At 38.4% G+C, this 18,503-nt stretch overlaps 1 long non-coding RNA gene across 1 annotated transcript; it reads right to left on the bottom strand.

Moving 5' to 3' along the window:
* Positions 1 to 17,330: 17,330 nt before the first annotated feature.
* On the bottom strand, positions 17,331 to 18,282 carry LOC131220621 (uncharacterized). Its single transcript, XR_009158732.1, has 3 exons — positions 17,965 to 18,282; positions 17,520 to 17,753; positions 17,331 to 17,376 (listed from the first exon to the last, which is right to left on the bottom strand). It is a non-coding gene; the product is annotated as an uncharacterized LOC131220621 (long non-coding RNA).
* Positions 18,283 to 18,503: the final 221 nt, after the last annotated feature.

The raw sequence follows: 18,503 nt of genomic DNA, 5'->3' as shown, positions 1-18,503 counted from the left end.
TAGTTGTTAATAGAATTATATTAATCTTGGAGTCCATTTAGGACTTGTTTGGGCCCCTTAGGGCATCTAGTGGGCCATATGATAGTATGGTAATGGAAGCCCATTCCGGATCCTTAGGTTTATGGGTAGGCCACCTAGGCCCAACCTTGATATGGGGAGAAATCATCCTCACCGTAGACGGAGGGATCCGTGCAATCAGATTTGGTATGTCCATGTTGAGGACTAACCCTCATGTTATAGATATGTTGTCCTTCTATGGACCCTGCCTTGTGTATAGGTAGATTATTGATACGGATTATGAGTATGCGATAGTATACCTTCATGATACATGCCCATACGCATCATCTGCATGCATGTTATGAGATGTGGTTATTCATTGCATATGCTATTCGACAAATTCTTTATTGGGACTCCCTGATAGGCGGAGTTGTTCCACATAAGCGCGCGGTACGTGTAGGATTGATGCATGACTGGATTGTGTGACTCATGCATCTCGCATTGTGTGACATGATCACTTGGCGCCCTAGCGATATCAGGGCCGTAGCCTCTACAGGTATATCGTGGATGGTCAGATGGGATACCAAAAATCTTTTTCTATATAAGGTGCTATAGATGTCCCTGAGTAAAATTTCCTAAACCCTCTTGGTACCAGAGGTCGCTTTAATGTCTAGACCAAGTGGATGCTTCGAGCACAGAGTGCTGAATATTAGGAGGCAGCACTTCCCACCGTGTCGTGGTCGGTTGGAAGGGTGTGCGGCCTTACTTGCCCGAGAGGAGGGGGCAAAGCTAGGCTGAGTTTGACCAGCTCGAGGAATAGGTCTGCTATCGACGTGACGGGTAGGTATTAGCAGACTACTGTCAAGGTGGATAGTGAGGTCTTTTTCACTCACCTTGTTGTGTATGATGTGGCGGCAATCTAGTTTGTAGTGTATTAGACCTCGGTGATGATCTCTGAGAAGTATGGTACTGATATGCAAACTTACTGAGCAGGAGTTGCATACTCAACATTTTATTCATTCATTCATTCACTATCCACTCAGGTTGGTGGTGCGCAACTAATTTATTATGTGTACCTTCGCAATGGCCAGACTTTTGGTTGGGGCGCGCGACTAACCTGAGATCAGGAGTTTACCACATTAAGTCTGGCTATCTAAATTTAGGTATGGGATTGGTTTAGATAAAAATCCCTTGTGATAGACCCTATGGCCTGTGATACTACGTGCTATCATCTCGACTTCACACTCCAGCTTGGTCATTTCATTTGCATCACATATTGCATTGCATCCTCAGCACAACATTTGGTTTACTATGTTTTCGGATTGCATAGCCTAAATAAGGTTGATGGTATTATGGGCTTGCCAGGATCTGCATATTGCAATACATCCGCAGCATATAATATTTTGGGTTGCTATGTTTCTATATTTATATGGCCTAGACACTGCTGACGGTATTCGTGGACTCGTTAGAATTTGCATATTACATTGCATCCTTAGTATATGATATTTGGCTTACTATGTCTCTGCATTACATATTTGATCTGCGTTGCATACTCTGATATCGTATGATTCATGAACTTGCCAATATTTTCGACCTTGTATGATTTATGGAATTATATTGAATACTTGACACTTACCTTCCGCACACACTTACACCACCCTCTCAGCTTTCTATAAGCTTATGCACGATATATGCGTGTAGGTGGCGTTAGGTCGTAGTAGTATTAAGCTTAGAGCTTGCAGCTATCTTTTGGAGTTTTGATTTTTGATATATGTATTTCCCCTTCAGCATTGTATTCCACTATTTATATTAATAGATATGTGATGATGATGTTGCCTTCGTGATTTGGGTAAACTCGTGGTTATACTTCTTACAAGATAAATGTACATTAGAAAATCCTCCTTATAGGATTGCAGGATCGAAATCTAGTGTATGGGCGTTGGGAGCTGAGAATGGGGTACTATGGAGGCTGTCAGCACCGGATTCGGTGATAGAAAATTTTGTGAGGCTGATTTTCGAGTTTGGGCCATAACAGAAGTTGGTATCAGAGCATAACTTAGGAATACCTGAGGATAACATCACATATCTGCTAATAGCTACCCTACACTCTATGATTGTTGAGAACTTAGAAGATTACATTTCCAAGTTTTAATAACTTAGAAACTTTCTGATATAGCTCCCTACCTTTGGGATTGTGAGGTTGCTTAGTATCTCAGTTTCGATCATTTTTTACCAGGATCCGAGGATTAGTGGGGTCATTATAGTGTAGACGAGGCATCTTGGGAGCGCGAGGTTGAGATTAGCGAGCGCTATCCCCATCTCTTCGATGTTTGATGGTATGATGAATTGTGTTTTGATTATATATGATGTTATGGTTTCTCTATTCTTTTATGAATTCTATTTGGTTGCGATGATAGTGTAAGTTTCGAGGATGAAATTTTTATTAGGAGGGGAGAGCTGTAGGGCCCATATCCTAAACCGTACTGTTCCGTAGACTTATGCGATCCTCTCCATCGAATTCTGGTAACCTACGATCTGTAGACAGCATTTGCGCGCGACCTTAAATCGTATCTTACATATCTGAGTCCGTTCAACCCAAGACTTGTACCATTACGACCGTGCTGTACTGCGGTTCCAACGCTACGTCTTGCGCACCGATGCGATACCCAGGCCAGGAGTCATGGGCCAGCGCATATTTCGAAGAAACACCTTGCATTTGTGAATTTTAAGACAATCTCTACCACTTTTCAAATCAATCAAATCAATCAATCAAGTACACATCCCATCTCTAGCCCATGCTTTCTTTCTCCCCAAAGTAAGTAACCTACTTACCTAAGTCAACTCTCAAGTCAAGTACATCCATCACTCGTACCCATCACTCACCCATCACCTCTCTCTTACAACCACCCTCTCTCTCTCTCTCGCTCTCTCTCTTTCTCATTCTCCATCCATTCCTAAGCACCAAGAGAGGTGGACGTCCAAGCATTCCTAAGGAGAGAGAGCTTTGTGTGTGGCCCACTTCATATCCCAAAAATCCCTCATCCTAGCCCTTCAATCCTCATCATCTTCCATCAAAGAGAGAGTTAAGGAGTTTGGCATTCCATCTGACCAAGAAGATCCAATGGTGGGTGTTCTTATAGGCTTAGTTTTTATTTTTTCTGATGGGCCAAGTGGGGCCTACCGATTGATGGTCCGGATATCATTTTGGACCCTAAGTGTGGCTGATGGCCAACCATGATTCATATGTTCATCCCATGATGGGGCCATTCTCCATGGACCCCATCATGATGTTTACTTTCGTACTTTGAAAAGGGTCATCTAGACCTTGCATTTTGGTGGAGAAGGGATCTCCATTGTTGATTTTGATTGGTGGGCCCACATGTAATAGGACCCACTTGATGTATGTTGTAACACATAGAAGGGAGGGCCCATAGTGTCAGGGTCCCTCCATCACACGCGTCTCTCTCTCTCTCTCTCTCTCTCTCTCTCTCTCTCTCTCTCTCTCTCCCTGATTTTATGGCCCACTTGTGATGTATGTATTTTATGGCCACGCCATCCATCTTCGCGCCCAACATGATGGACATGTTTCATCTTGACCATCAAGATGTGGGTCTGGACGAAGGAGAACACAAATATCAGTTTGGTTCAATAGGAGAGGGGCCATGTGTGCGTGGACCCCACTTAATGCAGGAGGTCATCCGAACCCTCCACTTGCAGCATGTTGCTGGACTGCTGTCGAACAACTGCAGGGCATTGGGCACTAGCCTGTTTTATAATAATAATAATATTATTATTATTATTATTATTATTATTATATCATATAGTATTGTGGTGGGCCCCATGTGAGACCCACCTTTGTTTTCGTTGGTAAAAGTTTTTCCCCTTGGTCTTTTAGCAACGAAATTTTCAACGAAAATTTTTGTTGGCAAAAATATTTACCTACGTATGAAAGATTTTTAAATTGTTGTAGGTAAAAGGGTAGTGTTTTTAGCTACGAAAACGTTCGTAGGTAAAAGTCTTAACACTTTATAGGTAAAAGTCTCAACAAAGTTTTTAATTTCGTTGGTAAAAGTCTTACCATTGTCGACGATGACATTTTTTCGTCGGTAAAAGTCTTTAGCCACGGCTTTTTACCAACGAATTTACTGACAAAATATTTCGTAGGTAAAACTCTTTGCCTACGAAATAATATCATTTACCTACTAAATGTTTCGTAGGTAAAAGTGAAATTTCTTGTAGTGACAATTGCCTCATGACTCTTATGTGGTGAAGGATCAACTGGCACAAACTAAGTGCATCCCTACACAAACTGTGGAAGCAACTGAGCTTGCCGAATTTGATTTACGCCACACCCTGAAGAAGAAGAAGAGATGCAGAAAGGCTCCCAAGGCCACAACAGAAAGTGAAGTCCCATGGGAAGCAGTGATGAGGGAGAATTGAGACCAACTTGGAGACATCTAACAGACAAACCAAGTGAAGGCCCCTGTCATCGTTAATGCACTGCTAGAGGTAGTCGAACCCCCATTCACAGATGACATCATGAGATCCCAACTGTCGTTTAGGTTCTAAATGCCCCAAATTACCCCTTATATAAGGTCGGGAGACCCAACTGAACATCTAGAATCTTTCAAAGCCCGAATGGAACTTCATGATGCTTTTGGAGCCATAATGTGCATGAAATTCTCACTGACTTTGCCAGGAGCTATGTGAAAATGGTACAGACACCTTAAGCCAAAATCCATCAGTTCCTTCACTCAACTCAGGAAAGCTTTCATCACTTAGTTCATTGGTAGGAAAGACAGAAGAAAGCCTTCAACCCACCTTCTCACGGTCACTTAGAGGGAAGACGAGCTACTAAGAGACTACATCATTTGTTTCAATGCTAAAACTGTTCAGGTCAATGGTTACTCTGACCAGATAGCTCTGGCCGCCATGTTAGTCGGCTTCAAAAAAGAAAAGTTCCTCTTCTCAATTGTTAAGAACCTCCTAACTACCATTGCTGACCTACTTAACCGATCTAAAAAATATTCCAACGCTGGGGACCTCTTCAGTTCACGAAGAGTTACTCGATGAGTAAACAACTCGGGTAAGGATAGGAAGTGAAAGGAAGAAGGGAAGCCATCTGCCACTAATGCTAAAAGAAAGAAAAATGACGACTAAAACTGACGCCAGCATACCAACTAACATCCGAAAAGTCACTTCCATCGGTGCACTCCCTTGAACACCAGGCTAGAGCAGGTACTCAAGGAAGCTAGGCTGAGCAAGTAAATCTGATGACCAAGCTAAATCAGTCAACCAAGCTTGGTAATAAGGCTCATTAGCCAACCACAACCTTGACCTCATGTACTAAGGGATGTATCGATTAGAAGACATAGAGGTGTTACGAGGGACGCATCAACAAGAAGACATGGAGGGTAAGCTCTTACCTCACCCATGGAACTCCGAGCATTTAAATATCTACTACCTATGAGGAACTCCGATATATGAAATGACTGTGCGTGTCTGATTGCATTGGTAGAAGCTACTCATGCTCGACTATAAGAAACCTCCCTCAGTCAAAGGGAAGAAAGTTCTCTCCTTTATTTATACGAATTTATCTACTGTTTTTATTTACATGCTCGACTATGAGTGACCTTCCTCAGTTAAATGGAAAAGGTTCATTGTTCTTAATATTTTGTCTACAAGTTACGCAACCTAATCCTACATGCTCGACTATTGTATTTGCTAAGTCATCATACACGACTACCCATGCATAAAGGCAAAATGACGCTCGTATGGAGATATTGTCATAATATCCTTCTCGATCATTACAACAGGCCCATCCCTTTCCAATTCCCCCATTAACTAATAGGTAGCAAAATCAAGGAACATACATGAAACGAGCTGACCTTCTCTAGTTAAAGAATCAAGACTCCTCGCCCATACATTAGTTCAAAATTTACTTCCTAAGCTCATAAAGTATAGAACTCGGAAGTAGGGGGGCCACAGTTATGGGTAAAATGGAGCTAAACAAATGAATGACACAGATGAGCTGAGCAGCGAAACTCAGTGACTTTATATATTGATTGAGGGCCGAAAAATTACCTCGACCTTTGGTGTCGGCTACTTTTTTCCTCAGGTATCAACTTTGACCCGACCTCAGGTGCCGACCTCATGTATCAACCTCGACCTCGGATACCGAACTCAACATCAAAATAGAAATATCTAGAGAGAATCTTACAACATATAAAGATACAATTGATCCGATGAGGTTTTAGCCGAAAATCACACCGATCTAGGTAAAGTCGGATATATTCTTGAAATTATAGTCTGATTCCAATATGGCCCCCTCTAGGATGACCAGCTAATCAACTCAGATACATAGACAGCCTAGAAAGCCTATAAATACACCCCCTGTTATGAGTAAAAGGTATAGACAATTATCTCGATTCTACTATGCCTACTGTGAGTCCATATACTTGATTTAGGAGGGTTCTCATCGTTTACCGGTGATCCCAATGTCTTCTCTTGTTATCTATTAAATTGTAGGTGCTCAATAGCTTGTAGGAGGTGAGGTAGGATCGACCAGATTTGAACATTAACAATAGGCTACCTTATTTAACCATTACAAACTCTCTTTTTTTGTACAACTTCTTAGCTAATTCATGCATAAACCATGGAAATCCCATCTTGATGTTGCTCATCAAGTGCCTACATCAAATCAGCTCCTGGTAAAGTAATCATTTTATCTTTCATACTCTTAGCAAATTAAAGCCTACTGTGACTCCGATTGGCCAACATCTCCTACAACTTATGATCAATTACTGGATATTGCATTTTTTCTAGGAAACACCCCTATCTTTTGGAAGAACAAAAAATGATTTATATTTTCACGTTCCTTCGCAGAAGCTAAATACAAAATAGATACTAACAACTACTTTTGAACTTATTTGGCTACAGTATCTATTGAAAGATCTTAGCGTTCATCTGTCTCAAACCCATGTATCTTCGTTGCGACAATAGAGGACTATCGCCTCATTCATGGAAAGATTGAAGCTGGCTCGATTCTAACAACTTATGTTGCATCTACACATCTATTAGCAGTTATCTTCACAAAGCCCCTTGGAAAGCAGCAGTTCAATTACCTTATAAATAAGCTGGGTATTCATGTTGTTCATGCTCTAACTTGAAGGGGGAGTATATTGGTATTAATGGATTCTACCATTATATCTTGTATCATAGATTCTACCGTTACACCTGGTATCATTAATTCTATCATTACCTGTTGAATCATGCCTCTCACTTCATTATATACATTGTAACTATTGTTTGAAATTTGTACTGGACAAGAAAAATATGAAGAAGAGCTCCCTGGACTTGAGCCATTGTTAAACCATTTCAATTCTATCTTCTTATTATTCTTTTACTTTTTAGATATTTTGGATGATGTTTATTAAATAACCAACATGTTGTGGAAAATGAGACCATAAGCCTAGGATGATCTCCACAACTAGACGGACAATTTTCAACAGAGAGAGAGAGAGAGGGGTGATAGTGTGGTGTAGCATATCTAAGTGCTCCCGTAGGCAAAGCTTGTCAAAGAGAAAAGGTAGGGAGAAACTGCACCGTGAAAAGAAGAACGAAGGAGTGTATTTTAAATCATCACCCGTCATCAACACAACGTGAGAGGGAGAGACAACAAACCTGGATGGAAAGTCAATAACAGTAAACAAACGCTCTAATGTCCTCGGAGCAGTTATTTTCTTTTAAGTGCTACTAGTTGGACAACAAGTTATGGTGCTCCCAGTTGCATTTACTTGCCATTGGACAGTGGGACTACTCAATCCATTGATCTAGACTATTCACTAGGTCCACTACATATTTCTTAGGTAGCCATACAAGTATCAAACCAATCTGACAATTACTAACCGTATGGCCAAGATCATTTACATAAAACTAGGTCTATTCAACAATCTGGTCCATACATTTGTTAGAGACCATCATGTTGCTTATGACTTTAAAGAATCACTTTTTCTAGGCAATCGTAGCCATCCCATTCATGGCTTGGGAAAAGGATGGCTACAGAAAATAAGGCCAAATCAAGAATGTGTTAGATCATCTGATCGGTGCAAAATTTGCATGTAGCCTTAGAAACTTCTTCTGGACTTGATGGATAGCTTAGATCAACAGATTGAATAACCTAATTGAACTGATGTAAGTATGAGCATTTTTAATGAAAGTGTAAGCAAGATTAAAAGATAACTATATTTTCTTACGTTATGGCCCACCAAATGTATGAAATTCTATAACTTTTCATGTTAAAAAAAGAAATAAATAAATAAAATCTCAGACTATTTTTTGAAAAACTCTTACCTTACCTGTGTTTCACATTCGCATCCATTGCCTAGCTCCTTAAACTTGCGAACAAGCTACTGGTTATTTATCCTAGCTTTTGGAAACTTCCATGTTGCGCTTGTCTTGTCCCTAAGTAGCTACGTCGAGTCAGGCAATTCCTCCAATCCAGCCCCTCTCGACCTTTTAATGCGCCAAAACTCAGTTACAATGCACTCCTTTTCAGAGCAACCATCAACATGAGGCTTTCTAAACTCTTTGAAGGGCGCTCTAGCCGAGATTGGTATGTTAGACCTTTGCAACTACTAAGATGAAGTTAAGCCTTCATGATAGACCTTTGAATTGTCCACTAGAGGGGATTTAAGCCTGTAGCCTAGTGGTAATTACATAATGTACTATAACATTGAGTTTGTTGTCAATGTCTTAAATCTGCATGTAACATAGTCTGTCATGGACAAAACATTCGATTCCATCAATCAGATATCGATGTCACCGAGTACGGATGCTCAATTTCATTGAGAAAATCCAGAAAAATCATAGTTGATTGCTGGACTATTTTTAGAGTTACTTTTCAATGGTATTGAAGGTGGCTTCGATGTCACTGACCAGTCTTCGATGGTTGATGACATCAAAGATCTCATCAAAGGCATGTAGACTATGTAAGTGCATTATTTTATTTTATTTTTTTCTATTCCGGTTGTGATGTTATAAATACCAACTGTACTTGGGATTCAGGCAAGGATATGGTTCTCTAAGACATTTTAAGAGTTCAAGAGCATTGCGCGTATATTTGTGGAGGTTTTTAGGGTTTTTGGATAAGTAATTCCACCCATATCTTGTAATAGTGCTTTCATAGTGGATTGTTTGTCGCTTCGTGCTGTAATTTTTTCTCATGATGATTTTTTATGTAAAAATTTTGTATTCTCTATGCCTTTTACTTTTGTTTCATTTTGTCTTGTTATTTGGAATTCAAGTTTTTTTTAAAATTTTTTTTTTTTTTAATCTGTGCGACTCCCAACAAATGTTATTAGAGCTAATGTTGAGGTTTTGAGTTTTAAACTAAAATATGTTGATGAAATGATTTAATGTGAAGTATGGAACGGAGAAGTTCACTCATAAAAATAATATTGAAGTATGGAAGGTCAAAATGAGAGGCATTTTAGTTCAATAAGGGTTGCAACATGCTCTTCTCAGTAAGGCGAAGTGTCCGACATCTATGAATGTTGCAGAGTGGGATGAACTCGATGAGAGGACTATAACGTAATCCAATTGTGCATAGTGGACAATATTCTTTATAATGTCCTAAATCAAAATATTGTTGTAGGGATACGGACGAAACTTAACAGTTGAAAAAAATTCATGGGCAGTTATCTGTATCTTAAGAAACAATTATATAATCTTTAGATGACAGAGGAATTGGAGATCAACAAATACATGGCCACTTTCAGTGAATTGCTCTATAAATTGACGAATACAGAAGTTGGGATTGATGAGGAAGATCAAGCCTTAATTCTCTTGAATTCATTTACACATTCTTTCGAGAATCTGGTAGATATGTTAATCCATGGTAGGGAGACCATCGATGTTGAAATTGTCATCTCAGCCTTTTATAGGAAGCAGTAAAGATACTTCTATAAACCTGTTAGTTGTCAGGGAAATGAATTCTGATATGCAGAAGGAAAATTCTCGATCATGGTCCAAAATGAAGGGGAAGGGTAAGATGAAATGTTGAAATTGTGAGTTAGCAAGACACGTGGAGAATAATTATCAGAATCCCCAGGCTCAGAAGGGAGAAAAGTCTAAAAGTGCGATGAAGGAGGCCAATACAGCATAATCTAGCAAGGATGTGGATGGTGGTGATGTCTTGACTGCATCCAAATTTGCTTACTTTAGTAACGACTTGATTTTGGATTTAGGAGCCTCATACCACATGATTTCTTATAGAGATTGGTTCACCAGTTACAGCAAGACAGTGGTTGATATGTTTTTATGGGTAACGACATTGCCTGTAAGATGGTTGATGTCGATTTGGTGCATATTAGAATATTCGACGGGGTAGATTGTATCCTTATGAATATAAGACATGTTCCTGACCTCAGGAAGAATCTTACCTCTCTTGGGGCATTAAAGGGACTTGGGTGCGAGTTCACCGATTTTGATTGGGTCCTTAAAGTTTTTAAGGGGGATCGTAGTGATGGAGGCACAACAAATAGCAATCTTTACAAGTTGATTAGGAATAGCGCATAGGGTGGAGATAAAGTGTCTATAGCGGAGTCTATATCGACACATTTATAACGTGCTCATCTAGGCCACATGAGTGAGCATAGCATGAAGGTTCTTTTTTATCGTTGTTTGATTCCTATCTTTAAAAGCAATGATTTCATATATGTAAACATTGCATATATAGTATTACACATATATGATATACTTATCGCTAACCATAACATGTCTTAGATCAATATAATGAAAGCTCAATTATTAGAGATATTTAAAATGAAAGATCTGGGGATTTTAAATCAGATTCTTAGCACATATATTCACAGAGACAGATAAATGCGCATGCTACAATTATCATGGGGAGAATACATTCACAAGGTATTGGTCAAGTTCGATATCAAAAAGGCAAAACCGGTTATCAAACCCCATGTTGCTCACTTTAAGCTTTCTTCCAAAAAATGTCATACTATAGATGAAGAAAAGTGATGTCTCATGTGCCATTTTCAAGTGTTGTTGGCAGTTTGATATATGTCATGTTTTTTAGGAGACTATATTTTACATGTAGTGATTGTTGTAAGTAAGATACATATCTAACCTTGGCAAGTAACACTAGGAGGTAATAAAATGGTTACTTTAGTATATTCGAGGTATAGTAGACTACATCTTAATTGTTGAAAAATCAAAGCACAAGTTGATATGCTATGTTAATTCAGACTACGTAGACGGTGTGGATAACAGAAGATCGACTTTCGGTTACTCGTTTTTTAGTTATTAGTTAAATGTTGAAGCTTCAGTTTGTGGTAACTCTTTATAATATCGAAAATGAGTATATAGTGGTGATAGAAGTGTTAAAAAAAGGTGTTTGGTAGAGGGGAATGATAAATCAATTGGGGCTTTAACAGTAGGTCATGCTGGTTAATTGTAATAGCGAAAGCGTGGTTAATTTAGCGAAGAACTCTGTTTATTATTCACATACTAAACATATTGATGTTCCTCATCATTTTATTCAACAGGTGCTTCAGGAAGAAGGCGTGCTTCTAGAAAAGATCCACATAAGAGTGAATCCGGTTGACATGCTTATGAAGGTATTTCCTATAAAGAAGTTTAGGTTCTATGTAACTTTTCTGAGCTTGACAAAGGCTTAATAAAGATTGAGTGTGCCCAAGAGGCGATGATGAAGCTATGATGAAAGGTGATTAAAGATGGTGGTGGTAAGGATCCATGGAATGTGAAGATTAAAGACATCATGAAGATTGTTGTTAATGTCTTAAATCTATTTCTAATAGAGTTTGTTGATGCCATCGACAAACCACTCGATTCAGTCGAGTAGATGTCGATGCCATCAACAGATGCTTGATCCCATCATGAAAATCCAAAAAATAAAAAAATTAAAAATAAAAATCATAGTTGGTTATTGGATGGTTTTTGGAGTTGGTACTTGATGGCATCGAAGGTGACTTCGATGTCATCGATTGGTCTTTGGTAGCTGTTGATGGCATCAAAGATCTCATCGAAGGCACACACAGACTGCGTAAGTGTGCGATTTGTTTCCTATTTCAGTTATGGTGTTATAAATATTGGGTGTAATCGAAATTAGGATAAGGTTGGGGTTCTCTAAAACGTTCTTAAGAGTTCAAAAGCATTGCTAGAATATTTGTAGAGGTTTTTAGGGTTATTTGGATTGATAATTCTACCCATTTCTTTTCTTATTACTTCCATGGTGGATATTTTGTCGCGTTATGCGATGGTTTTTTCCTATGAGGGCTTTTCCATGTAAAACTTGCATGTTATTTGTGCGTTTTGCTTTTGTTTGATTGGGAAATCGAGATTGCTTCTGCATGACCCCCAGTAGCCTTGATTTCGAGCTTAACATTGAGAAATGCTCTACCTTCCTGTCACAAAAACCGCTTCTTGGATCACTGGTTTGCCCAGGTTTAACATATCCACTGAGCACGAGATAAAGGAGTATTTAGCTGAGCTTTTTCTTTCCGCATTCTCTCCGTTGATTGTGAACGATGGTATGTCAGAAGTCTCCATCTGTTTTAACTTCAACTCTTCCTGATTCTAGCTTAATTTTTCATGGACGGTTGCCATGAAATTTATGAGAAATCATCCGAAATGCCTCCTTTGGAGTCATAATCCAACCAAACTTATCTGTTCTCTCAATTCGATTCTCCTTCTGCCCATCGTTATCATAAATACCAACAATTTTGCTCTTCTTCTTGTCCATGTTTCTGCCACCACAATCTACAGTCTCGCTGAGTGTTCCTCTCTCCGTGAGCAGCTGAAGCGCACCTGATAATCCTTTCCCAACTGCAGGCTCCTGGATAGTGGTATCAGGAACTAGGTCCTCTTTCTCCTCACTAACAGGCAATTCATCATTAGCAGTTTCATTTACCTCCATCCAACCATCATCTTCTGCCATCTCCTGGTCGAAGGATTTTGGTGCATCATCTTCCTCCTCAAGAACATTTTCAGTTTCAGGCTTCCATTGCAGTGAAGACGAGCCTCTTTTGTCGGTCTCCAAACACGGGGATCTTGCTTCCTCTTCTTTCCTTTTTTTTTCATTGTCGGCAACAGCTAAAAGCGCAACTGCCTGAGTACCAGAAGTTGTTGTCTCATCCTGCCTCTTAACCGCTAATTTTCTAGCCTTTTCCACTGAGGAGTTATGACGCAGGGGAGGACGTGAGGTCGAGCACCGTCTTCCTCAAGAGGATAACTATTCCGAATCCACGGAACTTCTCTGGACTCCTCACAGAGACTTCTCGAATCCACAAGGAAAGAAAGCAGAAAATAGAAATAAATTCTAATAAAATCAAAATTGATTGATGATTGATTAAAATTGAGTTCACAACCCTTTAAATAAGGGTATCAAGCAATGGGAAAGAAATCATAATCAAACTACAACTCAAACTCCTAGAATCCGCGACTTACTATAAATAGTAAACTTACTATTTATAGACGGTCGTGATGTCTACTAGTGCGCAAGGTTTTCGGCCAAAAATAGTAAGTGTCCTATTTGGCTTCACCAAACCGTTCCCCTAATTATTCTAAGCTCTTTTCACGTTGGGCGCAACTCCTAAAGCCCAACGGATGAAGAGTTATAATCAAACTAAAACTTACTATTTATAGTAAAAACGAAATTAAAACAGGGAAACGACCGTCAATCAAGGGGTTTTTCGCAATTCCAGGCTGCGCAACCCGGCATAGCGGGGTTGGTTGGCTAAAGTAGCTCGTTCTACCCCAAAATCATATATTTTACGTCAGCTAACTCATTCCGGATTGCGAGATACGCCCGATCTAAGGTCCGATGGTCCGGATCACTTCTGTCGTCGACCGGGCCTTTTCTGATCCATCTTGGCCATGAAACTGTCCGCGACCCGCTCTACATCAAGTTAGTTGCTTCTGATACATATATATATATATATATATATATATTGTAATACCCACTTATAAGGAGTTAGTTGTTCTTAATACATATATAAACTAACATGATGTTATGAAGATGGACATACAAAAGCAAACGTGCTAATTATGGTAACTTTTAGACTGCTGCATTTTGTTGGACCGAATGGACCGACTTATATGCAATGTATAACTCTGTATCTGCAAATAACTGTTTATAATCCATATATGTGTATATAAGTTCGGATCATAGTTAGCAAAAAGGGTATTGGAAATTTTTAGGTTTAATTTGGTCATTGATCATTACAAATACAGCCGAAAATTCAGTATATATATATATATATATATATATATATATATATATATATATATATATATAAACAATTCAAAAAATAGGTTTAATAAGGTTTTGACTCCATAAAGGGAATGACAAAAACATGAAAAGGTTAGACAGTCATTGAATAGTAAAAATCAAAGAAAGCAACAATCAATCTCTTATCCAATAAAAAACGTATCAGTAAAAATTACTCGACACATAATCCACATCTCACTAAAAAAATTAAGATAGAAAAGTAGAATATGTTTGAAACTAACGGTCCAATGTTACCTCTTGCCGTGATTAAAGAAATTCAACACATTATTTATGGATCATTCCATAACCCAATACCTTTCTAGTTCATCAACCTGTATATCATCACCTGCACAATGCAACAAACGAAGTTTTCTATATATTTTCATCTTCTTATCAGAGCTAAATTTCAAAGATGGAAACACATACCGCTCCATTACCATGTCCTTAGTGTATTCAACCATATCTCTTTCTTGTATTTTCTTCATTGCCCTTCTCACAATCACCACACTCTCTGGGGACATCCTCAACAAGTGATCCCATAGTTGGCAGAAGGACGGTATCTCCAGCCTTTTCACAGAAATGTTCCTCAGCTTCCATTTCTTTTAGAGTTTCTATAACATTTTTATCATCTTCAATCTCATTAACCAAGTTTTGTTTGGATGTACTCTGACCATGAGTCGACGTTGTTGGCATCTCAACCGCTCTTGGCGACGAAGAGCTCATAGAAATGCGACTGAAGACCCCTTCCTCATTTACATCTTTAAGATCCTTGAGCTTCTTAAGGACCCTTTTACCCAATTGGTAGGAAGACACTACAAGAAAACTAGCCTTTACCGGCGGTCAAAAATGCCGGTAAAGACGAATAAAACCGCTGGCAAATCCTTTGCCTGCGGTTAGCTAACAGCCGGTAAAGCCTCAGTCGGTAAAGGCTTTACCGACGGCCAGGACCTTTACTGACAGTTGTGCTGGACGCCGCCAAATCGTTAGCTTTTGCTACACGACCAGCAAAGTGGTCTAAAGCTACGGATAAAATCCGTAGCTAAATATGAGTACCCACAGTGTGACCGTAGCCATAGAGCAAATCTTTCTCATTAAAAAAAAAAAAAAGAAAAAAAGAAAAAAAAGGTGAAATTGAAGATAAATTTCTGGCAGAAATGTACAAGAAACACAAATTGCAAAACAAATTTAATGGATTCACTTACCGAAGGAGTAAAGCCATTAAATGGATTTTTCCCTGCTTTTGAATCTGCTAATAGATTCCTAGCATTTCGAATATATGATGCCAAACCACTTAGATAGGTTGAATTAAGCCAAGTTACCTATAGAAAAGAGCTACTTGACATCAATAAGCAGATATGTGAAGAGTATTAACAATCTTGCTAACAGGTACAAAGCAATGTAGGTTTCCAGAAACCCATCAAAATTAGTTTGGTCTTCTACCAGAAATTTGTGGTCAGCAAGGCTTTCAAAGATAAATTTCAAAATAATCATAATAATAAGAAAAATAAATGTTTGAGTGAGGAAAATGGAAGGTTAAAAGTTGAAACCGATGTTAAGCTTTTGCTGCTTGGACTTGGAAATCAAACAGAGACCATTTAATATTTCCAGGATACATCAGCTGAGTTGTAAAAATATACTGAGAATGCATGGAATACAAGGTTCTTGTACTCATAAGAACCAAAATAATAATAACAAAAAAAAAAGTGCCATGAAAATGAACCTGATCAAAGAAACTTTTCTTTTCTTCATCATCAACACCTTGTTCAAGCCAATGTACAAAAAGATGACTTTGTCCCTCCACCAACAACATTTTTGCAAGCTCAATCTGGCAATCAACAACCAAGATAATGTAGGCAATAAGAATGTTATCAAAGTAGAACTTTTGAGAATGGTGCCTGAATCTTGATGATGGTTTAATGGAAAGCCAACATTGAGGGTTAATCTAATTAGCACGTCTCTGTCATTTGAGAGGATTTCTGCATATTGTGGATGTTCTCAATGAAGTGGTGCTTGTTTCTGTTGTGACATGGTGTTTGGTTTAAAACTAACTTGATTCCATACCTGCCTCTATATTTTATAATCCTATTCATTGAAAATCCCATGGAAGAATTGCTCAAGGCTAAAATTGAATGTAACTTGATTTATGAAAATAAATAAATAAATAAATAAATAAAAGGAAGCACATATGATCCGCTAGAAAACAAAAGGCCATAGTATTACTGTATCAAATATGTAAGGCATTGTATCGCCATTCTTCCAAGAAGATACAAGAGCCTGCATTCAAATTCCAGAAACAATCAACAACTGAAACTGACTATTTTATTAAGACATGATACTTGCTAAATAACTGTATTTTTATTTCCAGCTGCTTTAAATGGAAGCACGAAAATAAGTAACACCGCATAGTACTGATTTTTTTTTAAAAGATTGTGACTGCATGAAGTGGGTCACCGCCATTGAAAACTTGGCTGGATCATCATCCTCCGCCACAAGTAACTAGTGAGAATTTCGATATAAAGATAACATGAAGTGGGCCATCATTCATTCATCAATCTCACCGTTTGTTCCAATATACCTGAAAAGTGTTGAGAAAAGAGACGAGCCCTTGAGAGGAGATTGAGCAAGATCTCAATGTTGAATTAGCTCTTTTATTTCTTTCTACATCTGCACAACAAAAGGTCAAGTCATCTATGTTTAGGCCATAGAAACTTTGGCTCTCTAAATGCCAAATAATTTTGAATCCAAAAATCAAAAATTGGATTTGGGTTTTGAATTTCTGCAGTTGAAGCCCTAGGAATTTAAAAACCCAAAATGAAAGTTACCATTTTCTAGCATTGGAGAGCCAAATTCAAAGAAACAAAACAACCAAATGCCATTTCAAAGTCATCTTCCAGAAAGAAAGGAAAAAAGGAAAAGAAAAGAAAAATCCACTTGAGTTCTTTGGAATCCATACCATAAAGCTTGAGTTGTGTTTCATGATCACGGATCCCACCCGAATAACCTCCACCACTGCCATCGACTGTTTATCAATCAACCGCCCCCTTTTCTAGGTCATCGTTTCTTCAAGAATTCAACTTAACAAACATAAAAATACTATCAAACAGATCCCAAACCAATTTCCAAAGAAACCCAACTTCAATTCAATGAAATCGTCAATGAAAACAGAGAATTCTGCATAAAAAAAAATAAATAAATAAATAAACACTAAAAAATAAACCTTTTTCTATGGCACTCTTGCTTTGCACCAAGGCCTCATCTCTTTTGGTAAGCTTCCACGACAAATTAATGTGTATGATAACCATCAATCATTTTTCAGCAATGATCCAAGTCAAATGTCTACTTACACACACAACACAATTAGATAATGATATTCAGACAATCACTATAAGAGTATCTCCAATTACAGCTACAAGAACATTTGTGTCTAGGTCCCATAAAGTGAGAACATCTTCTGCAGAACATGTCAATGAACATTGTTATGAAGGAGAGATTGATGCATAGATATGCCAAATTATATAATGTATATATGGAAATGCTTGTAAAAGGACCTAGGACCACCTTGACCATCATCCTCATCAACAAGAGTAATCAGAAAAATTATTACTGATTAATATACTAGACTAAAAAACAATAATAGAAACAATGGAAGAACAGATACTTACATCATACTGATGAAGGTCCATTTGAGTTCCTAATCATGATGATGTCTAGCTGATGGAGCAGATACAAAATGCAAGTAAGCCACATAACAGGAAAAAACAAAAATGGAGAATGAACACCCACCACTGAAACATTCATGAGGAGATATAAATTTTGAACCAGGCTAGTATTTGTGTTTTCAGTTTAGAAAAGAGGCCATCTCCCTCTTCTCATAATAGCTTGCACTTCTCTGTCCATTTCCCTTCTCCTCACATTATCTTTTGTGGGCAAAAACTTGTAGTTTGATATTGCACACAAGATGGGGTCAGATAGAATGTTCTGAATTTCTGGATCCTGCAGTAAACTGAAATGAACATAACAAGGAACTAGCTAGATTCAGTAAGCCTTCTTTATGGATGAGTCCTAGAAGTATGACCCTCTTTATTAGAAGGATATCCAATTGGATATGGGAAAAATGAACAACTGCTAAATTACTGGTGCAATCAAATGAGTTGAGAAATGTTTACCCTATATCCACAGAGTGCTTGCCAGGAATATCATC

This window comes from Magnolia sinica, chromosome 12 (genome assembly GCF_029962835.1).
Source record: "Magnolia sinica isolate HGM2019 chromosome 12, MsV1, whole genome shotgun sequence".
NCBI classification, from domain to species: domain Eukaryota; kingdom Viridiplantae; phylum Streptophyta; class Magnoliopsida; order Magnoliales; family Magnoliaceae; genus Magnolia; species Magnolia sinica.
Note: the sequence above shows the minus strand (reverse complement) of the source record. Positions and strands in the feature narration are given on the sequence as shown.